Source organism: Phyllobates terribilis, unplaced genomic scaffold (assembly GCF_046119375.1).
Source record: "Phyllobates terribilis strain yellow unplaced genomic scaffold, ASM4611937v1 Scaffold_1__5_contigs__length_1240528914, whole genome shotgun sequence".
Classification (NCBI taxonomy): Eukaryota; Metazoa; Chordata; class Amphibia; order Anura; family Dendrobatidae; genus Phyllobates; species Phyllobates terribilis.
Window position 1 is genome coordinate 62,130,792 of NW_027362761.1, and position 24,633 is coordinate 62,155,424.

Sequence of the window (24,633 nt, forward strand, 5' to 3'; positions counted from 1 at the left end):
GTCGCCGTCACGGTGACTACAACCCCCAGCATCCAACAAGGCCCGGCTTCGGGTTCCCCCGCACTGCCCAGGGGGCGCGTCACAGACATTGCAGTACCTTAGATATCCATGGTTACGACCATTAGCAACTAGGTAACTAACTGTCACTATATCAGTGGTCGTAACCATGGATACCTTAGGTCCTGCAATGCCTGCATATGAGGAAAGAGACATAGCGAATTTTTCCATGACTTGTTTGGAGATCTCCTTGGTCTTCATGGTGTTGTTTGGTTAGTGGTGCCTCTTGCTCAATGGTGTTGCAGCCTTTGTGGCCTCTCAGAAAAAGTGTTAGTTATTTGATTCCATAAATTAAATTTTTGCCTATATTTTTCTCACTTCAATTCATCAATTTAAACTATTTAGTGCTGATGCATCACACACAAATCGGATTACAAAAATATTTAAACACAGGTTGTAATGTAACAAAATAGGTAAAAAGTCAGGGAGGGTGAATACTTTCTCAAGTCATTGTATGTTTGAAAGCAAAATAAAATACATATCAGTAAAAAAGATAGCATTAGGCTATGTGCCCACGATGCAGAAATGCTCTGGATTTTTCCTGAGCGTTTTTGCATCTCCCTGGCAGAAAAAACGCATGCGGATTTTACATACGTTTTTTCAGCCAGGGACAAGCGTTTGTCACACGTTTTGCATATGCGGGTTGTCAAGTGCTTTCCAAGTGATTTTAGCATCACTTGGAAAAGTGCTTGACAACTTGCAACCAGCATGGATGTTATATAGTGTGACCAAGTTAGTTAAAAAAAAGAATAAAAATGGTAAAAAATAAAAAAAAACCATTATACTCACCTTCCGATGGCCCCCGGTCTCCTTCTCCGATGCGTCCGGTCTCCCCGGTGTCTCGCGGTGGTGTAAAAGGACCTTCCATGACGTCACTTAGTCATGTGACAGCTCACGCGACCGCCGCCGTCAGCGGTCGCGTGACTTGTCATATGACTGAATGACGTCATGGAAGGTCCTTTTACTCCATCGTGAGCCAACAGGGAGCCAAGGCGTACCGGATAGAAGACCGCGGGCCATCAGAAGGTGAGTATAATGTGTTTTTTTAATTCTTTTTTTTTTTGCAGGTACTATGGTACCCGGGTCTGGATGAGAGTCTCCTCTTCTCCAGACCCGGGTACCATCTGCACATTGAATCGCTTAATATCTGCATGTGCACTTGTATTAAGTGATTCAATGCAAGTCAATGGCGGCGAAAACGCTGCGATTACGCAAAATAATTGGTAGTGCTGCGAATTTTAATGATAATCCGCAGCGGAAATTTCCGCAGCATGTGCACAGCACATGCGGATTATCATTGGGGAACATAGCAGACCTACTAACAAGCGTTTTTTAAGCGTTTCTGCGGCGGAATTGCCGCTGCGGAAATGCTTAAAAAACATATAGTGGGCACACAGCCTTAGGAATTCTTCTAAAGGAAAAAGGATGTGTTTATACCTACAAGGGGAAAAGTAAAGTATTCCAAATCATTTCCAATCAGACGTACTGAATTTCTCAATATTTTTCAAATTCCACCATATGTAGCCTATTAAAATGTCTTATTTAGCTTAAATTGTGCAATTTAATTGTAATTTATATAATTTCTAAACAAATGAAGGACAAAGCATCAAAAACAAATTTCTATTAAATGCTTTAAAGCTATGGGTGATTAGTTTTTCAGACAATAAAAGACAAGCAAAATAACCAAGGGTAAAAACAGCGTACTAGACAAAAGTAACAGAAATAACATGCGTTTGGAAAAGTAAAGTAAAGAGGTTCTGCAAGAAAATGAAAAAGCTGTACACAGCCAGCAATATAGCTAAACTAAGTAAATGAAATACTGTATACTGACCCATAACATCCCGGCAATTCCAGTGCTGCATCTCCTATCAACCATGCTGGTCTTCTGTTTAAAGGAGTTGTCCCAGAAACAAAGTACATTTTAGTTAATAGATTTTGGAATAAAAATAAGTTCACAATTGGATGTGTTTAAAAAATATGTTCCTGTGCTGAGAAAATCTGTGAATGTGCCCCTGCTGTGTACTGTGTACTGGCTGTGTCTGACCGTGCAGGAACAGGGTCTGATCATACCACAGCTCCTGTGCAGGGGAGGAAGCAAAAGAGTATACAGACATTACAGCATGGGATTGTAGCTGATTGCTTTTGTGAGGTAAAACATGTTTTTAAACAGGCAGGGAAATGTTTTACCTCACAGAAAGCAATGGCTGTGATCACATGCTGTAATATCTGTAAACTCTTTGGTTTCCTCACTTGGCCAAGAGCTGTGGTATGATCAAACCATGTTCCTGCATGGTCAGACACAGCCATTACACAATACACAGCAGAAGCACATTTATAAGATTATCTCAGCACAGGATCATTTTTTTAACAATTTCAATTATGGAACTTATGATTATTCAAAGATCTGTTGATTGAAAAGTACTTTATTCATGGGACAACTCTTTAACTACAGTGATCATGTCCTGCATACCTTATTTTGTCTTATGTTACTGCTCCAGTCGGGCCTGGGTCTTGCTCTGCCCCCATGTATACTGAGGTCAGCTGACACAAAGTGAGGTTTTAATACTAGAGATAGGACTGTCCTGAATGGGTACTGTTATGATCTGCAACAAGTACTAAGGAAAGATAGGGGAAGGCTATCCCTACAGTAAGACTAAGCTGAATCCATACGATGTAGCGGGCTGCCTGTTCCTAGCGAACAGACCCGCCTTAGTCCTCGGCTAGTCTGAACGAAGACCTATAGCATAAGGGGAGGGGTCCCTAAAAGAACTAAGGACTGGGACAAAAATGGGACACCTCCTAAACAGAGAAGTTGTTGCAGAACACAAAAAGACAAACTGACAAAAAGGTACTAGAGGTCCCAGAAGGACCAAGTGAACTGACAGAGAAAGGCACAGAAGCACCTGGCTAGAGAAACAGTCAAACACTGAAGTCCAGGACAGCCAAAAGGGCGGAGCTGGAATATAAAGGCAGATGGTCACGTGACCGCAAAACACAAGATGGAAAAAACAAACAGGAGGGTTCTAACAGTACCCCCTCTTTTATGAGGATCCTCCGGATCCTTCAGGCCCAGGCCTATCCGGAAACCTCTTGTGGAAAGCTTTAACAATCCTAGGAGCAGAGACATCATCCGTCCTCACCCAGGAGTTGTCTTCGGGAAAGAAACCCTTCCAGTAGACAAGATACTGTAATCTCCCTCTATGCCATCTAGAATTCAAGATATGAGGAATTTCATATTCGCTGTCTTCCACCACAGGAGAAACTGTGACAGTGGCATCCCTATCTGATACATCAGCCTTTTTCAACAAGGAAATATGAAACACAGGATTAATCTTCCAGGAAGTAGGGACATCCAACCTAACAGCAGATGGGTTAACAAGCTGAAGCACATTAAATGGACCCACAAACTTAGGACCCAGTTTTTTAGAGGGAATCCTCAACCGCAGGTTCTTTGAGGACAACCAAATCATGTCACCCACAGTAATAAAAACCTCCTTACGTTTCCTGTCAAAATACTTCTTGGACTTCTTGTTAGCCTCTTGAAGGTTGCAATGTACATTAGTCCAAACTCTCCCCAAATCACCGGAAAAATTCTCCTCCTCCGGCACCGCCGACCCTAATTTGGAGAACGAACCAAAAGACGGATGTCTCTCAGTACAACAAAAAAAAAAGGAGAACATCCAGCAGAGGAGGATGTATGATTGTTAACAGCAAATTCTGCGAGAGGCAGAAACTCAGACCAGTGTCTTGGCGCAGGGCAACTTAATGAATGGAACCAAATGACACATCTTACTAAAACGGTCCACGACCACCCAGATGACAGTAAAACCCTCGGACACAGGAATATCAGTAATAAAATCCATTGTGAGATGCGTCCAAGGCGCACTAGGAACCTACAGAGGGCAAAGCAACTCCGCAGCAGGAGTATGTGAAGCCTTTGACCTAGCACACACAGTACATTGACGCACCCACTTGATGACTTCCTTCTGCCATCCAGGCCACCAAAAACTGCGACTGATAAGTCTCTTAGTCTCCGAAATTCCTGGATGACTTGCCAACCGAGACTCATGACAAATCACAAAACAAATCTCTCCTAAAGGCTCTAGGCACGAACAACCTCCCATGGGGAGTGTTAGATGGAGCATCATCTTGAGCTTTCAGAATCCCATTCTCCAAAACGGAGTCCAATGCCGGCACCACAACTCCTTTCTGTAAAATGCTCTCTGTTATGCACACGCCCGGACTGACTGGCGTGTGCGGGTGTTGTGGTTCCACTGGACCATGGACCGGAGAGTGCCTGGAGGGGCGTTACTAAGTATCTGGCCGATCCGACCAAGGTGGCACGACGGCATACGACGCCAGTGCACCAGGGAGAAACCGGGCAGAGGGACCAGGTGCTACTCCAGGTCAAACTCCGGACACGGGGGTTGACCCACACTGGGATTACTGGAACAGGCAGGTTAGGCTGGCACAGACTGGTGGATGTAAGCAAACACGGCAGGTATGCAGATGGGTGGATACAGGCGAGTATGCAGGCAGGGAGGTACTGGCCGAAAGGACGGGCTGGAGCACAGAAAGGTTAAGACCCAGTACAGACTGGGTCACAGAACCGCAGATGCGGTAGACAACCACAGCAGAGAGGGAACGCCCGAAGCGGTGGGCAAGAACAGAGCAGGACGGGGCTGCAGGAGCAGCGAACAGAAGCAGGGCAGGACAGGACTGCCGGAGCAGCGGGCAGAAGCAGGGCAGGACAGGACTGCTGGAGCAGCGGGCAGAAGCAGGGCAGGACAGGACTGCCGGAGCAGCGGGCAGAAGCAGGGCAGGACAGGACTGCCGGAGCAGCGGGCAGAAGCAGGGCAGGACAGGACTGCCGGAGCAGCGGGCAGAAGCAGGGCAGGACAGGACTGCCGGAGCAGCGGGCAGAAGCAGGGCAGGACAGGACTGCCGGAGCAGCGGGCAGAAGCAGGGCAGGACAGGACTGCCGGAGCAGTGAGCAAAAGGGTCAGAGCGGAGCAAGGCTGCCGGAGCAGTGAGCAAAAGGGTCAGAGCGGAGCAAGGCTGCCGGAGCAGTGAGCAAGGAGTCAGAGCAGGACGGACAGGGCTCTGTTCACACGGAACAGACAGGAAGGGAAAGGCAGAGCCAGATACCCACAGGGTATTTGCAGTGAAGTAGCAAGTGGACCACAAACTCACAAACGGGAGTACAGAGACAACAAGCAGGAGTTAGGTACGAGTTCAGACTCTGCAGAAAAAGGAAAGGAACGGACATAGAGGCAAAACAGGTAAAGGATAGGAGAGAGTTCAGACTGGAACTGAGTGTACGGAAGAGACCAACACTGCAGCGGGATACAGGAGCGGGTCTGGGAATACGGCCCCCAGAGAGGCGGGACGAACAGGCAAGGAGCGTGTTCAGACAGGACAGACAAGATACAAGAACGGATCTAGGTAATCGGCCCCTAGAAGGCAGGAGGAACAGGCTAGGAGCATGTTCAGACAGGCCTGGAAATACAGCCTCCAGGAAAGGCAGCAGGCAAGAGTACACAGACAGGACTCAGTTCAGACACGGGAACTGATACCGCAAGGCAGGAGACATAGACAGGACTCAGTTCAGACACGGGAACTGATACTGCAAGACAGGAGAGATAGACAGGACTCAGTTCAGACAGGAACAGATACCGCAAGGCAGGGACACAAACAGGACTCTGTTCAGACGGGAACAGAAACCGCAAGGCAGAGACACAAACAGGACTCTGTTCAGACGGGAACAGATACCGCAAGGCACAGACAGGCAGATCTAGGAATACGGCCCCTAGAAGGCGAAAGAACAGGCAAGAAGCGTGTTCACAAGAACAGACCACAGTTCAGACACAGAACTGGAAAACAGGCAGGAAAACAGGATAGGACCTGGCATGTCAGAGACAAAAAGCCGACTGACAGGACACAATGCTCAGGCGCCATCTTGAGGAAGAAGGTGGTATAAATACCCAAAGATGGACAGCAATAGGCTGAAGGTGCAACAGGGGCGTGTCCGCAGCAGGTACAAGAAACAGGAAGTTCAGCGGGCGTCGCCCTATGCAGCCAAAACAGACAAACAGACAGCAAGGAGGGAAGCCAGAGAGACATTCTGGACTGGAGATCAAGTGCGCGCTCTTGCACAGTGGGAGATGGACCACCATGCAAGGACGCCGCCAGGTATGTTACAGTACCCCCCCCCTTACGCCCCCTCTTCTTCAGGCCTGCCAGAATCTTCTGCAGGGAATTCGAGGACCAGTCGTTCACTTCAAGGAGATCACTTCCACTGTCCACAGGAAAAATTGATCTCATCTGGTTAGCTAGGATGCTACCTCCTATCCAGCCATCCTTAGCAACAGACGAAACGGGTGGAGTACCAGGAACAGCACACAAGGAAGTCTCTCTCCACATATTTTCAGGTGGCACCCCAGAGGGTACAGGAGACAACTGGAAGTCCTTCACCGGGTTGGAGGGGGACAGAGACTTGGGGGTAATCTCTGCTTCGAGGTACATCTTGTCAAGCTCACAGGAAGAAATAGACGGGTTATCAGGTACATAATGAGGAAAAGTCACTGTCTCTTTGTTATCTGGTGGTACCCCGGAGAATTCAGGAAACAACTGGAGGTCCTCCGCCGGGTCAGAAGAGTGCAGAGGCTCAGAGAAAACATCTGCTTCAGAGTACACAAGGTCGGACTCACTGGACGAAGCAAGCGAGGTATCAGATCCAGGATATAGGAAAGTCTCTGTCCATTCACCACCAGGTGGCACCCCGAAGGGTTCTGGAGACAACTGGAGGTCCTCCGCCTGTTCGGAGGGGTGTATAGACTCGGGAGTAACCTCTGCTTCGGAGTACACTAGGTTGGACTCACTGGACGAAGCGAGTGAGGTATCAGGTACAGAGTATAGGAGAGTCTCTGTCCTTTCGCTACCAGGTAGCACCCCGAAGGGTTCTGGAGACAACTGGAGGTCCTCCGCCTGGTCGGAGGGGTGTAGAGACTCGGGGGTAACTACCTCTTTGGGGTACCGATTGTCAGGCTCACAGGACGAAGCGGACAAAGTATCGAGTACCGAGTGTAGAGAAGTCTCTCTCCATTTGTCATCGAGTGGTATCCCGGAGGATTCAGGAGGCAACAGGGGGTCCTCCGCCAGGTAGTAGAGGTGCACAGACTCAGAGGTAACCACAGCTTTGGAGCATCCTTGGACATGCACACCGGTTAAAGTGGGTGAAGCATCTGATGCCGGGTGCAGGAAGTTCTCCTGTGTGGAGTCTGGATGGGCAGAAGTCTCTTCGGGCAGGAGAACCGGAGCACTACCCACGCACATTACCCGTTGGGGCTTCTCCGGGATACAGGGAGATGAAGCTTCAGTAGGGACTTCAAGGTTGGGGTCAGGAGGTCTCAGGGAGGACAGACCCTGGCGTGACGGCTTGCCTCTACGTCTAGCACGTCTGGACTGCCTCTTGAGGTTGGGAGAAGTATTCCGGAAAGCGTAGTCACCCTGTGAGGATTCTGGGTGGGCAGTAGTCTCATTGGGCTGGAGGACTATTGCGCTACCCACACACATTACCCATCGGGGCTGCTCCGGGATATTGGGAGGTGAAGCTTCAGCAGGAGCCTCCGGGTTAGGATCATCGAAGACCATTAGAAAGGCCACCAGGAAGGCCATTAGGTCCAGGAGGATCGGATCCTGTGTTTCATATAGGGGGTTGATCCATTCCAAGGCATCACCCGCCAGGTAAGACATAATGAATGCCACCTTAACCCGATCGGTGGGAAAACATAGAGGGTAGAACTTGAAGTGTAGCATGCATTGCTCCACAAATGCACGACTTTGTCTTGGATCCCCATAGTAACGTGGCGGATCCGCAGGAACGAGAGCAGATAGATCCATCTGGACGGGTGCGTAATTCGCCTGGAACTCAGCTGAGAAAAATAAATAAATTTTATTTATTTATTTTTAATGCATGTATTCGCTGGAAAACTTCTCAGAGAGCGAAGGCCGTGGGGCTCAACGGGAACCATGGCCTGAGCATACTGTTATGCACACGCCCGGACTGACTGGCGGGTGTTGTGGTTCCACTGGACCATGGACCGGAGACTGCCTGGAGGGGCGTGACTAAGTATCTGGCCGATCCGACCAAGGTGGCACGACGGCATACGACGCCAGTGCACCAGGGAGAAACCGGGCAGAGGGACCAGGTGCTACTCCAGGTCAAACTCCGGACACGGGGGTTGACCCACACTGGGATTACTGGAACAGGCAGGTTAGGCTGGCACAGACTGGTGGATGTAAGCAAACACGGCAGGTATGCAGATGGGTGGATACAGGCGAGTATGCAGGCAGGGAGGTACTGGCCGAAAGGACGGGCTGGAGCACAGAAAGGTTAAGACCCAGTACAGACTGGGTCACAGAACCGCAGATGCGGTAGACAACCACAGCAGAGAGGGAACGCCCGAAGCGGTGGGCAAGAACAGAGCAGGACGGGGCTGCAGGAGCAGCGAGCAGAAGCAGGGCAGGACAGGACTGCCGGAGCAGCGGGCAGAAGCAGGGCAGGACAGGACTGCTGGAGCAGCGGGCAGAAGCAGGGCAGGACAGGACTGCCGGAGCAGCGGGCAGAAGCAGGGCAGGACAGGACTGCCGGAGCAGCGGGCACAAGCAGGGCAGGACAGGACTGCCGGAGCAGCGGGCAGAAGCAGGACAGGACTGCCGGAGCAGCGGGCAGAAGCAGGGCAGGACAGGACTGCCGGAGCAGCGGGCAGAAGCAGGGCAGGACAGGACTGCCGGAGCAGTGAGCAAAAGGGTCAGAGCGGAGCAAGGCTGCCGGAGCAGTGAGCAAAAGGGTCAGAGCGGAGCAAGGCTGCCGGAGCAGTGAGCAAGGAGTCAGAGCAGGACGGACAGGGCTCTGTTCACACGGAACAGACAGGAAGGGAAAGGCAGAGCCAGATACCCACAGGGTATTTGCAGTGAAGTAGCAAGTGGACCACAAACTCACAAACGGGAGTACAGAGACAACAAGCAGGAGTTAGGTACGAGTTCAGACTCTGCAGAAAAAGGAAAGGAACGGACATAGAGGCAAAACAGGTAAAGGATAGGAGAGAGTTCAGACTGGAACTGAGTGTACGGAAGAGACCGACACTGCAGCGGGATACAGGAGCGGGTCTGGGAATACGGCCCCCAGAGAGGCGGGACGAACAGGCAAGGAGCGTGTTCAGACAGGACAGACAAGATACAAGAACGGATCTAGGTAATCGGCCCCTAGAAGGCAGGAGGAACAGGCTAGGAGCATGTTCAGACAGGCCTGGAAATACAGCCTCCAGGAAAGGCAGCAGGCAAGAGTACACAGACAGGACTCAGTTCAGACACGGGAACTGATACCGCAAGGCAGGAGACATAGACAGGACTCAGTTCAGACACGGGAACTGATACTGCAAGACAGGAGAGATAGACAGGACTCAGTTCAGACAGGAACAGATACCGCAAGGCAGGGACACAAACAGGACTCTGTTCAGACGGGAACAGAAACCGCAAGGCAGAGACACAAACAGGACTCTGTTCAGACGGGAACAGATACCGCAAGGCACAGACAGGCAGATCTAGGAATACGGCCCCTAGAAGGCGAAAGAACAGGCAAGAAGCGTGTTCACAAGAACAGACCACAGTTCAGACACAGAACTGGAAAACAGGCAGGAAAACAGGATAGGACCTGGCATGTCAGAGACAAAAAGCCGACTGACAGGACACAATGCTCAGGCGCCATCTTGAGGAAGAAGGTGGTATAAATACCCAAAGATGGACAGCAATAGGCTGAAGGTGCAACAGGGGCGTGTCCGCAGCAGGTACAAGAAACAGGAAGTTCAGCGGGCGTCGCCCTATGCAGCCAAAACAGACAAACAGACAGCAAGGAGGGAAGCCAGAGAGACATTCTGGACTGGAGATCAAGTGCGCGCTCTTGCACAGTGGGAGATGGACCACCATGCAAGGACGCCGCCAGGTATGTTACACTCTCCTCCTCCTCGGCACCAACCGTAGGAAAGAAGCTGCGAGATAAAGCATCGGCTTTAACATTCTTAGTACCAGGGATATAGGTAACAGAAAAATGAAACCGAGAAAAAAAAAGTGCCCACCTAGCTTGACGGGCATTCAAGCGCTTGGCAGCATCCAGATAGATCAAATTCGTATGATCTGTGAAAACCTGAATAGGAAATTTAGCGCCTTCCAAAATATGACGCCAATGTTCAAACGTGAATTTAATAGCCAGCAACTCCCGATTTCCAACATCATAATTCAGTTCGGTTTCCGAAAAATTTTTCGAAAAGAAGGCACAAGGATGTACTCCATCCTTGTTCTCCTGAGACAAAACTGCTCCGATCCCCACCGATGAAGCATCGACCTCGGCTAAAAAAAGGCTTGGTCTCATCAGGCTGCATAAGGATAGGGGCAGAACTGAACCTCTCTTTGAGATACTCAAACGCTTCAATGGCCTCAGTAGTCCACTGGACAGTATTCGCACCTTTCCTGGTGAGATCGGTCAGAGGCTTAACAATTATAGAAAAATTCTTAATGAATTTCCTGTAATAATTGGCAAAACCCAAAAATCTCTGTATAGATTTCAAACCAATAGGCCTAGGCCATTTCTGCACAGCCTGAACCTTCACCGGGTCCATCTCAAAGCCCTCGCTGGAGACAATGTAGCCCAGAAAACTAATTTTCTGCACAGCGAACTCACATTTCTCCAGCTTAGCAAAGAGTGAATTATCACTCAATAACTGCAAAACTTCACATACACTCCGCCAATGGGACTCTAAATCTGGTGAATAAATCAAAATGTCATCCAAATACACAACCACATTCTTACCAATCAAAGGTCTCAGGATGTCATTAATAAGATTCTGAAAAAATGTAGGTGCATTGGTAAGACCAAAAGGCATCACCAGATTCTCAAAATGACCTACCGGAGTGTTAAAAGCAGTTTTCCATTCATCACTCTCCTTCACTCATAACAAATTGTATGCCCCCCGGAGATCAATTTTAGAGAACCACTTGGCCCCCACCAACTGGTTAAACAAGTCAGGAATTAACGGCAATGGGTAGGAATTGCATACGTTAATCTTATTAATTTCACGAAAATCCAGACATGGACGTAAACTCCCTTCCTTTTTTTTAACAAAGAAAAATCCAACTGCCACAGGCGTCTTAGAAGGTCTAATGTGACCAGCAGCCAGGCTAGTCAGTATGTACTCCTCCAAGGCCTTTCTTTCAGGAATAGTCAGATTAAACAAGCGACTCTTGGGAAGAGTAGCTCCAGGAACAAACTCAATGGCGCAATCATAATCCCTATGAAGAGGTAAAACTTGCGACTCCTCCTCTGAAAAAACCCTCCAAAAATCTTGAATAGGTACAGGTAATTCCCCTTTTTCCACAGCCACAATGCGACCACTACAACATTTATCATAGCACTTTGGACTCCAAGACTTAATCACATTAGTAGACCAGTCCAGCAAAGGATTGTGCAGTTTTAACCAAGGCAAATCTAAAACGACCGGGGAGGGTAAATTATCTAATACAACCAAGTCCAAAATTTCTTGGTGAACTCCATTGATAGTGAGGGGATGGGTCCCTAAAAGAACTAAGGACTGGGACAAAAATGGGACACCTCCTAAACAGAGAAGTTGTTGCAGAACACAAAAAGACAAACTGACAAAAAGGTACTAGAGGTCCCAGAAGGACCAAACGAACTGACAGAGAAAGGCACCGAAGCACCTGGCTAGAGAAACAGTCAAACACTGAAGTCCAGCACAGCCAAAAGGGCGGAGCTGGAATCTAAAGGCAGATGGTCATGTGACCGCAAAACACAAGATGGAAAAAACAAACAGGAGGGTTCTAACAGGTACACCTTAGCGTGGTGGGATGGCTTTTACGCTCTTTTGATCAAAATAGTGTTTACTAAGTACCCTATGTTGTTTACATATACTATTGCTATTTACTTATTTACTGCAGGGTATTTGCTCATTTTGTTTTTATCTTAGTTTTTTCTGTTAAATGGCCAAAGTGTGAACGTTCTCCTACGCATTGCGCTTATGCCAACTTATGCTTCAGCTCATTTCTTTGGTTTTGCTGTAGGTTTTTGTACAAGTAGGGGCGTTGCTTCCCTTTTTTGAGCTAGACATTTCATCTATATAGCTTGCCATGGACAGGTGTCTCAACAGTCGGGTCTGGGTCCTGCTCTGACCCCATCTATATTGGAGGTTGGATGACACAAGGTGATGTTTTAGTACTAGAGATAGGACCATCCCAACTGGGTACACCTTTCGCAGTTTGATCAAAATAGTGTTAACTAAGTACCCTATGTTATTTACACATACTGTTACTATTTACTTATTTCCTTACTACATGGTATTTGCTCATTTTGTTTTTATCTTAGGTTCTGCAATGCAGAAACACGATCTGCACATATCACAGCTACTGGTCAGCGGAGGACTCAAGAGTATACATACATTAAAACATGAGATTGCGGCTGATTCTTTCTGTAAAGTAAAACATATTTTTAAACATGCAGGGAAATGTTTTACCTCACAGAATCCTTGTGATCCCATTCTGTAATGTCTCTAAACTCTTTGTTTTCCTCCCCTACCCAGGAGCTGTGACCCCCTGCTGTAATGTTTGTATACTCTCTTTTGCATCCTCCCCTGCCCAGGAGATGTGGTATGATCAGACCATGTTCTGTACAGGGTCAGACACAGCCATTACACAGTACACGGCAGGGGAACATTTATAAGATTATCTCAGCACAGGAACATTTTATTCATACACATCCAATTGTGGAAGTTATTATTATTCAAAGATCATTGATTAAAAAGTACTTTGTTTGTGGGACAACCCGTTAACTACAGTGATCATGTTCTGTATACCTTACGTTTCCTTATGTTACTGCTCCAACCAATCACTGACCTCAGCTGTCTTTTGACGTATACAACAATATTTTAAAGGGGTTTCTGTATTTGTAAATCTACCTGAACCTTTGTATGATGAAAATTTATGAAACGTTCTACTTTACTTTTACCATTTTAAAGATCTCAGATTGCTGCCAGTGTGAAGGTGCCGAATTCTGCTGGGACCTGTGGTACATCTGATAGTAAAAGATCGCTTTTAGCTGAGCACAGGTCCTCTTTAAATCTACACAGCCATTCATGAGTTAACAGGTTTCTTGTGGCATGGAAAGGGTTTAGAGTTCCTCTTGGTCTATTGGGTGTGCTGCTTATTGGAACCACACCTTTCCATTATATAAACCTGTGCCTGGCTTCCCTCCATGCGAGCCATAGAATCTTCATTCTCTTCTTGGCTGCATTGGAGAAGGTGTTCTGGAGAGTCGTTCTTGTCATTTTGAGACTGTTGTATGCGGTTTGCTGTGAATACCTCTTCCTTCCCCTTTTTGGCGTTCCTTCGTGTTGCTTTTCTGCCTCTTTACTGTGCTCCCATTTTCCCTTTGTATGTTATTCTGTGTGCCTGATTGTGTCTGGGTTATCCCCTGTCTGTCCAGCCAGGGTTACCCCTTTTACTCTTGCCTCTTTCCTCCCTGGGGGGAGGGTGGGAGCTGCATAGGATTTTATATCAGCACAGAGAGGTATGAAAACCAGGCAGCTCCCACTTCAGGAGTAACCCCGGGGTTAGGGATAGACTAGGACTGGTATTCCTATGGTCACAGCATGACACAGTGAGAGCATATATTCTGTTTTTTCCAAATTATTTTTAGTTTATTACAATTAAATTCACTCTAGTCAACCTATGAACATAGCAGAACAATGTAGCACCCTGAGGATTCGGCTGCTACAGGGGTATTACACCTCAAGCCAGAGGTGTGGTATTCCACTCCCGGGTAAGGATGGAGTGTGGAACTGAGCTCAGTAGGCTGCATACACTACATACATCCCATTTCCGGGGGACAGACCGACGGTACTCCCACCAGTTTATGTGCAGGTACGATAGTGTCTGTCCCTGGCTGGAGTGGGAGGGGGTTGGAACATCCCAGTAGTGTAGGGGCAGATAGGGGGAGCAGTCTGGGTAATGCTAGGAGCTCATTGGGTGCTGGTCACCTGAGCTCACACATAGAGGGAGTATGTAAGGTGGGAACCATCTTAGATCAGGGTCAGACAGGCAGACAGCTACTAGTCAGTCTGTTGTAGAGGGTCAAGCAGTCCTGAAAGAAGAGAGAGAGAGGAGTCAGAAGGACCCAGAGGGGAAGAAGAGGGAACCCCAAGAGCCCAAATACAAGCAACAGGGTGAAGGGTTGGCACAAGGGTACCGGATCCCAAGCTGGTGGAGGGCACTAATCCTCAGCCAGAGACCGGAGGTTGTGGGCAGGATCTGCCACGACCCCCCACTAAATCCACCAGGAAGGCAGACCAAGTATAGGGTCAGGGAACCCAGAAGAGGTGTACCCACCAAGAGACCCGAGGGAGCCGGACATAGGTGGATCCCTGGTGGGGAAGGCCAGAGAAAAGGAACGTCAGAAAGGGAGCTCAGGATCACGCTCCAGAATTACCTGGGGGTTGGCCGAGTCCAGGACCTGGTGGACGCAGCACGGCTCGGGCGGTCACTCAAGGCCGGAGTGACCAGAACAACAGCAGTAAGTAAAAACCCTGAACTGCACAGCCCGACTCTGAGTCTTATTACCACCCTCACTGCACCACCACAACCACCACCCTCTACAACTGACCCCCTGAGGCTATACCCCTCCCGTTGGGGGTTATACTACCAGAAGCTGCACACACACCACCAGCCTCAGCGGACCCTGCTGCAGCGGCGGCCGTATTGACCGCAAATCAACGGGTGGCGTAGTCGACACTAAAGAACATCCAGCAACATCTGTAGGACTGCCACACACTGAGCTTGACACCCTGGGCACGGACCGGGTCACCGCCACTCGGAGACTACAACCCCCATCTGATCCGGCTCCGGGTATCCCCCAAACAACACTGGCCCAGGGGGCGCGTCAACTTTGGCGTAGTCGGCAGGATCTCGTGCCCGCAACAACCGGGTACTGCGTGCCTGAAGAAAAGTTCACCGTTACCTCAAAAAGAAGTCTCCCGCCGGTTCCGGAGGGTCCCCGCCAACGGACCCCATCACAGGTCGTTTCCCGCCGGTTGTCCGCCATTTGCAGCTTTTTCCCGCCATCCATGGAGTTTCCCGCCACTGGGAGACGATTCCCGCCATTTCCAAAGATTTCCCGCCTTGGAAGAGCGGACGCCATTATGGGCGTGCCAGAGGGTGGCAAGAGGTCACCTCCCATCGTGGGCCAGGTCAAGGAATGGCGCCAAAAGCGGAAACCGCCCCCACCAACAGAGACTGTGATGCTGGAAGTGTCCATCAGCGTGAGAGAACTGCCCCTGGAACTGACAATCACAAAGTTGCCCCGGGACCACCCTCAATGTGGGCGGAGACAGAACAAGAGAGCGAAGATGGGTGCAGCCTGGAGGAGTCTGGAGAGAGCGCACCCGGAGACAAGAAGTCTGGAGAGGACTCCGGAGAAGTCGTACCCGGAGATGGAGGGAGAGGCAGGCAGCACCGACCCAGTGGTCAGGAGCCTGTTGCAAGCAACAACCCCACTAGGCTTAGTGGAGATCCTAGCACAGCTCCCCCGAGACCGGGAGTGTGCACAGACCGCGCTGGAGGGCCTCGCACGGAGGATGGCCCAGGTGCAGCAAGACACGCTGACGGAGTGGAGCCGTGAGATGGCCCAGCAGACCGGAACCCGTCAGCGGAGCACGCCACCCGAGACGAGGAGACAGACCGCCTCTGAGGATGGTGCAGGAGGAGTGAAGGCCGGAGACGGCGCCGAGAAGGGAGCTGAACGGACGGAGGCAGGTAAAGGGGACGTCACTACCCCGAGCCGAGAAACCGTGTACCTGTCCCAGCTCCCCGTCGCAGAGCCCGAAATTCCCCCTGCCGTGCCCGTCGCTGCATCGTCACCGTGCCAGACTAGGCCTCAAGTAGAAGCCGCGGCCGCGACCCCTGTGACGTCACACGCCTCGACCCTGAGCGCGACCAAACAGGAAATACCATCGGCCTGGTCGCAAGGTCTAGTACCTCCGGGCGCCGCAATTCCAACAGCGCCCCCTACCTCCGCGGAGCCACCGGCCTGGTCGCAGGGCCGAGTACCCCCGGGCGCCGCCGTCTTCACGGTGCCCTTTACGTTCAGGGTACCCCAGGCCTGGTCGCAAGGCCTGGTCAATCCGGGCGCCGCTTCCACCACCGCGCCCTCAACATCTCGAGTGCCGCACCTGGGCGAAGATCTATTTGCCCAGCACACGTGCCCGGATGGGCAGCCCTTTGTATGGCCCCAGGAGTACTACCAACTGGAACTCCAAAGAGCAAGGCCCCTGTGCGAGCCTCTGATTCCGGCTCCGAAGCCCGTCAGGAGAACCCCGCTCCCGCTAGAAGAAGCACAATTCGAGTGGGACCCCACCGGAGGAGACCTCATGGGGTTCACTCAAGAAACGCGGGCAGCTGCAGCAGAGCGAGTGGAGTGCTGCCGCCAGCAGTTGGCAGCCTTTGAGCAAGAGCGGAAAGAGAGGCGGATCCGTGAGCAGCGGCTGCAAGAACAGAGCGCAGGGCAGAAGAGCCGGACCAGGAGGAACCCCCGTGCAGCTCATGGTCCCCGTACCACCGGGACTGTGATTAAATTCAACCTGCAGCATGGGTGGGGCTTCATAAGAGACCATCATACCCCCGGCGACATCTTTGTAACCCGCAGAGACGTAGAGAGCCATCTGCCGGAGGGACACAGAGGTCGTGACCTGTACGTAGGGGACGAGGTCACGTTCACCCGGCACAAGTGTGCCAAAGGACCCTACGCCCTCCATGTGCATCGCCTGACGGAGGAGGAGCTGCGGTGTGAGGAGGAGCAAGAGGACCCGGACGGGTCTGAAGATAAAGAAGGAGCAGGAGGACGCCGTCGTTAAAGTACGGTAAAGAGACTGTAAATAGTTACCCGTCTGGGTACAGTGAACTGTTGCTGCTTTAAATATGTCCCCGTTGGGACAAGTGTAAACTGTTAACCTGTGTGTCCCTTAATCCAACTGACCGAGGACTGAGAGCGGTCATTCCTTCCTTATACCTGGCCGAGGACTGAGAGCGGCCACTTTCCCCTTGTAAATAGTTGCGCTTTCTAAGGCGCCCCCTACCGGTTTTATAGGAAACTGTTGTTTTTCTTGAAGAGACTGTCGCACTTTACCCGGTCACAAGTTGCACCGTGGCCGGAGGAACAAGAATGTTATTTATAAAAAGTTTTATGCTGATAGTATATATGATGTTTTATATGTTTATGTTTTATGAAAAAAAATGTATGTTTTGGATGTTTATTCTCTTACAGCCCGAGGACGTGCTGTGATTTACCAGGGGGGAATGTAGCACCCTGAGGATTCGGCTGCTACAGGGGTATTACACCTCAAGCCAGAGGTGTGGTATTCCACTCCCGGGTAAGGATGGAGTGTGGAACTGAGCTCAGTAGGCTGCATACACTACATACATCCCATTTCCGGGGGACAGACCGACGGTACTCCCACCAGTTTATGTGCAGGTACGATAGTGTCTGTCCCTGGCTGGAGTGGGAGGGGGGTGGAACATCCCAGTAGTGTAGGGGCAGATAGGGGGAGCAGTCTGGGTAATGCTAGGAGCTCATTGGGTGCTGGTCACCTGAGCTCACACATAGAGGGAGTATATAAGGTGGGAACCATCTTAGATCAGGATCAGACAGGCAGACAGCTACTAGTCAGTCTGTTGTAGAGGGTCAAGCAGTCCTGAAAGAAGAGAGAGAGAGGAGTCAGAAGGACCCAGAGGGGAAGAAGAGGGAACCCCAAGAGCCCAAATACAAGCAACAGGGTGAAGGGTTGGCACAAGGGTACCGGATCCCAAGCTGGTGGAGGGCACTAATCCTCAGCCAGAGACCGGAGGTTGTGGGCAGGATCTGCCACGACCCCCCACTAAATCCACCAGGAAGGCAGACCAAGTATAGGGTCAGGGAACCCAGAAGAGGTGTACCCACCAAGAGACCCGAGGGAGCCGGACATAGGTGGATCCCTGGTGGGGAAGGCCAGAGAAAAGGAACGTCAGAAAGGGAGCTCAGGATCACGCTCCAGAATTACCTGGGGGTTGGCCGAGTCAAGGACCTGGTGGACGCAGCACGGCTCGGGCGGTCACTCAAGGCCGGAGTGACCAGAACAACAGCAGTAAGTAAAAACCCTGAACTGCACAGCCCGACTCTGAGTCTTATTACCACCCTCACTGCACCACCACAACCACCACCCTCTACAACTGACCCCCTGAGGCTATACCCCTCCCGTTGGGGGTTATACTACCAGAAGCTGCACACACACCACCAGCCTCAGCGGACCCTGCTGCAGCGGCGGCCGTATTGACCGCAAATCAACGGGTGGCGTAGTCGACACTAAAGAACATCCAGCAACATCTGTAGGACTGCCACACACTGAGTTTGACACCCTGGGCACGGACCGGGTCACCGCCACTCGGAGACTACAACCCCCATCTGATCCGGCTCCGGGTATCCCCCAAACAACACTGGCCCAGGGGGCGCGTCAACAACATGTCCCTGTTCAGTTCTGATAGTTTACTACAATGTGTAGTTTAGCTCAAAAAGCATTGTCTAGACTATATGCAGTTGTAGAAAAATCTCATTAGGCTGGGGCTACCTGGCAAATATGGCAGAAACACCTGTTGCACAATCAAAGTTGGCTAGGTGTTACTGCTACTTTGCAGCGCAATAAAAGTGCACAGTGTCACCACGTTGGATTTTTTGTGACTTGTTTGTCACAGCCACAGTACCCTCAGGATTGCAATTCACTTATACAGCGCTGCAGTGTAGCAGTGGCACTCAGCAAACTTTGGCCATGCGACTGGTGTTGCTGCCAAAGTCGCTGTGTAGCCCCAGTTTTAGACAGATGTATAGAAGGGTGGCAAAGCAGCAGCAAGACAGAGGATGGGAACACTCGCTCTAGAGATAAATGCTTGTTCCACAGATGGGATCCATATACATTACAGACCAAAAGTTTGGACACACCTTCTCATTTAAAGATTTTTCTGTATTTTCATGACTATGAAAATTGTACATTCACACTGAAGGCATCAAAACTATGAATTAACACATGTGGAATTATATACTTAACAAAAAAGTGTGAAACAACTGAAAATATGTCTTATATTCTAGGTTCTTCAAAGTAGCCACCTTTTGCTTTGATGACTGCTTTGCACACTCTTGGCATTCTCTTGATGAGCTTCAAGAGGTAGTCACCGGAAATGGTTTTCGCTTCACAGGTGTGCCCTGTCAGGTTTAATAAGTGGGATTTCTTGCCTTATAAATGGGGGTGGGACCATCAGTTGTGTTGTCCAGAAGTCTGGTGGATACACAGCTAATAGTCCTACTGAATACACTGTTAGAATTTGTATTATGGCAAGAAAAAAGCAGCTAAGTAAAGAAAAACGAGTGGCCATCATTACTTTAAGAAATGAAGGTCAGTCAGTCCGAAAAATTGGGCAAACTTTGAAGGTGTCCCCAAGTTCAGTTGCAAAAACCATCAAGCGCAACAAAGAAACTGGCTCACATGAGGACCGCCCCAGGAAAGGAAGACAAAGAGTCACCTCTGCTTCTGAGGATAAGTTTATCCGAGTCACCAGCCTCAGAAATCGCAGGTTAACAGCAGCTCAGATTAGAGACCAGGTCAATGCCACACAGAGTTCTAGCAGCAGACACATCTCTTCAACAACTGTGAAGAGGAGACTTTGTGCAGCTGGCCTTCATGGTAAAATAGCTGCTAGGAAACCACTGCTAAGGACAGGCAACAAGCAGAAGAGACTTGTTTGGGCTAAAGAACACAAGGAATGGACATTAGACCAGTGGAAATCTGTGCTTTGGTCTGATGAGTCCAAATTTGAGATCTTTGGTTCCAACCACCGTGTCTTTGTGCGATGCAGAAAAGGTGAACGGATGGACTCTACATGCCTGGTTCCCACCGTGAAGCATGGAGGAGGAGGTGTGATGGTGTGGGGGTGCTTTGCTGGTGACACTGTTGGGGATTTATTCAAAATTGAAGGCATACTGAACTAGCATGGCTACCACAGCATCTTGCAGTGGCATGCTATTCCATCCGGTTTGCGTTTAGTTGGACCATCATTTATTTTTCAACAGGACAATGACCCCAAACACACTTCCAGGCTGTGTAAGGGCTATTTGACCAAGAGGGAGAGTGATGGGGTGCTACGCCAGATGACCTGGCCTCCACAGTCACCAGACCTGAACCCAATCGAGATGGTTTGGGGTGAGATGGACCGCAGAGTGAAGGCAAAAGGGCCAACAAGTGCTAAGCATCTCTGGGAACTCTTTCAAGATTGTTGGAAGACCATTTCCGGTGACTACCTCTTGACGCTCATCAAGAGAATGCCAAGAGTGTGCAAAGCAGTCATCAAAGCAAAAGGTGGCTACTTTGAAGAACCTAGAATATAAGACATATTTTCAGTTGTTTCACACTTTTTTGTTAAGTATATAATTCCACATGTGTTAATTCATAGTTTTGATGCCTTCAGTGTGAATGTACAATTTTCATAGTCATGAAAATTCAGAAAAATCTTTAAATGAGAAGGTGTGTCCAAACTTTTGGTCTGTACTGTAGTTTAAACCTTTATTGCCTATCCTGTGGATAATATGCTATAAATACAGTAGATGCATGACTTAACCTGCGTAATATGTTTGCAAAGTACTGAAAATATAAAACTTTTGCACAGTACTCCATATGTATATATTTCCTGCCTGACAATAAAGTTTGGTGGAGGAGGGATAATACTTTGGCATTGTTTTCCAGGGGTTGGCTTAGGACCTTTAGTTCCAGTAAAGGGAAATCTTAATTCTTCAACATACCAAGACATTTTGCATAACTGAACAGTAGTATGCATCCGGCTTTATGGGAACAGTTTGAGGGAGCAACTTTTCTGTTTCAGCCTGACTGTGTCCTAGTGCAAAGCTTAAGCTCCTGTCTCCATAGGCATGCTTGTATGAGGTTGATGAGGAAGAACTTGACTGGGTGCACAGATCCCTGACCTAAAACCCCATTGACCCCATTGAACACATTTGGGATCAACTATAATGGGAGTTGGAAGTCAAGCTCTCTCATGTCTGACTTCACAAATGCTCTTCTGGACAAATGGGCTGAAATTCCCACAGACACTCTCCAAAGTCTTTGTATGAAGTCTTCCTAGAAAAGTGGAAGTTTTTAAGATTCAAACAGGAGTACCAAATCCATATAAATGTCTCTGGATTTATAATGGAATATCCTAAATCACCTGTAAGTGTAACGTGGAGGTGTCCAAACACTTTTGTCCATATAGTGTAGATAGATAATTCTAAAAGATAATTCTAAAAAAGCAGAAGCAGCACCAAAACAATCAAAGATGGGTGCAGATCCCAGAACATTTGGCCAAGTCCTCGATAGTAGGCAAAAAATGTCAGCACTCTAATAACCCAGTGAAAATATATCATACAGTAAAATAAAGTACTGTTTACTTTTTTTCACTGCATTACTGGAGTCCTGCTTTTATTTTGCAGACTAGATAGATAGATAGATAATAGATAGATAGATAGATAGATAGATAGATAGATAGAGTGGTGGCCAAAAGTATTGGCACCCCTGCAATTCTGTCAGATAATACTCAGTTTCTTCCTGAAAATGATTGCAATCACAAATTCTTTGGTATTATTATCTTCATTTAATTTGTCTTCAATGAAAAAACACAAAAATAATTGTCCTAAAGCCAAATTGGATACAATTCCACACCAAACCTAAAAAAGGGGGTGGACAAAAGTATTGGCACTGTTTGAAAAATCATGTGATGCTTCTCTAATTCGTGTAATTAACAGCACCTGTAACTTACCTGTGGCACCTAACAGGTGTTGTCAATAACTAAATCACACCTGCAGCCAGTTAACATGGATTAAAGTTGACTCAACCTCTGTCCTGTGTGTACCACATTGAGCATGGAGAAAAGAAAGAAGACCAAAGAACTGTCTGAGGACTTGAGAAACCAAATTGTGAGGAAGCATGAGCAATCTCAAGGCTACAAGTCCATCTCCAAAGACCTGAATGTTCCTGTGTCTTCCGTGCGCAGTGTCATCAAGAAGTTTAAAGCCCATGGCACTGTGGCTAACCTCCCTAGATGTGGACGGAAAAGAAAAATTGACGAGAGATTTCAACGCAAGATTGTGCGGATGGTGGATAAAGAACCTCGACTAACATCCAAACAAGTTCAAGCTGCCCTGCAGTCCGAGGGTACAACAGTGTCAACCCGTACTATCCGTCGGCGTCTGAATGAAAAGGGACTGTATGGTAGGATACCCAGGAAGACCCCACTTCTTACCCCGAGACATAAAAAAGCCAGGCTGGAGTTTGCCAAAACTTACCTGAGAAAGCCTAAAACGTTTTGGAAGAATGTTCTCTGGTCAGATGAGACAAAAGTAGAGCTTTTTGGGAAAAAGCATCAACATAGAGTGTACAGGAAAAAAAAAGAGGCATTCAAAGAAAAGAACACGGTCCTTACAGTCAAACATGGCGGAGGTTCCCTGATGTTTTTGGGTTGCTTTGCTGCCTCTGGCACTGGACTGCTTGACCGTGTGCATGGCATTATGAAGTCTGAAGACTGCCAACAAATTTTGCAGCATAATGCAGGGCCCAGTGTGAGAAAGCTGGGTCTCCCTCAGAGGTCATGGGTCTTCCAGCAGGACAATGACCCAAAACACACTTCCAAAAGCACTATAAAATGGTTTGAGAGAAAGCACTGTTGACTTCTAAGGTGGCCAGCAATGAGTCCAGACCTGAATCCCATAGAACACCTGTGGAGAGATCTCAAAATGGCAGTTTGGAGAAGGCACCCTTCAAATATCAGGGACTTGGAGCAGTTTGCCAAAGAAGAATGGTCTACAATTCCAGCAGAGCATTGTAAGAAACTCATTGATGGTTACCGGAAGCGGTTGTTCGCAGTTATTTTGGCTAAAGGTTGTGAAACCAAGTATTAGGCTGAGGGTGCCAATACTTTTGTCTGGCCCATTTTTGGAGTTTTGTGTGAAATGATCAATGATTTGATTTTTGCTTCATTCTCTTTTATGTTTTTTCCTTGCAAGCAAATTAAATGAAGATAATAATACCAAAGAATTTGTGATTGCAATCATTTTGAGGAAGAAACTGAGTATTATCTGACAGAATTGCAGGGGTGCCAATACTTTTGGCCACCACGATAGATAGATAGATAGATAGATAGATAGATAGACAGACAGATAGATAGATAGATAGATAGATAGATAGATAGATAGATAGATAGATAGATAGATAGATAGATAGATAGATAAAAGAAAAACATGCATGGATTCATATATACAGATATTATCTTTCTCTTTTCATTGAGAACATATGGATGGTACTGTAGCTACTAAGAAGTTGGAGTGAAATGCTTATTTAGCCAATATAGATATTACCTCATAAAGAACAATCACCTCTGTGGTATTATAAAAGTGAAAGGTACAGTATTTAGCTGTGTGTAATGATCATCAAATCTGGGTCATAAAAGCCACAGGTCATATGAGAGGCCACTGTTCTAAAATAAATGGTCATTACAGAACTGCAGTACCTTGGCTCCTTCCCAGAGGGTATATCAGGGTTAAAGAGAACAGATCATTATCTAGTAGGTTAAACTTTTTTTTCTATCTACGTGCAATGAATTTTACAGCGATCTTACTCTTACATTTGTAAACTGTAGCCTGTCTTGCTTTTTGAAACTTGTCAACAAAAACCAGGTACAGTACAAAAATGTATTTATAATTTCTAAGTCTTATCTGGAATCCATCACCGGAATATGCTGTGCTATTTGAAGACATTATATTATGGGAAAACATTTGATATTCCAAAATCCAAAAATAAATATTGCGGTTGATTTAGTAAACTAAATGTGCCACAATTCTGGGGTAAAATGCTCCAAAAACAAGTCTTACCTGCCTTAAACCACATTTTTGTGTGTTTTAAACACTTTTTAGCCCTCACATAGCAAATAACTGTTTAGGGGGTTGGGAACTGGTGTCAGGTTAATGGGGTTGGCTGGTATATTCGAGCACCATGCATATTCCTAATGCTGGCCTTTGGTCTCCTGATTACTTGGCTGCTGCAGTGATGTCCTCTATAACCTACGTGACTGAAGCAGCCAATCACTGGCCACAGCGGTATATAACTCGAAACATGATGTCTGCAGCCGAGGTGCACAGAAGGGACATAAGTATCATCAGAGACACGGAAATGGAACAGAGGTGGGTAAAAGAGTAAGCATATATTGGGTTATTTTAGATGTATTGCTGCCTGTGTGCAGCTTCTTAATTATCTTGGACAACCCCGTTAAGTGGCTAAAATCTCTTTTTACTTGCGACTGTACTTGACTCCATTGTTTAATTTGTTTCCTTGCTGTAATATATGTATTGACAATTATTCTTTAATTTTTGTATGCATACAGAACCTAGAAAAATAC

The 24,633-nt window shown here is 48.1% G+C and overlaps 1 protein-coding gene across 2 annotated transcripts in view; it reads right to left on the bottom strand.

Annotated features, from left to right (window-relative positions):
• The window catches only part of PAX5 (paired box 5), a 383,086-nt gene that overhangs the window by 145,490 nt on the left and 212,963 nt on the right, over positions 1 to 24,633 (bottom strand). The gene's annotated exons all lie outside the window — the stretch shown is intronic.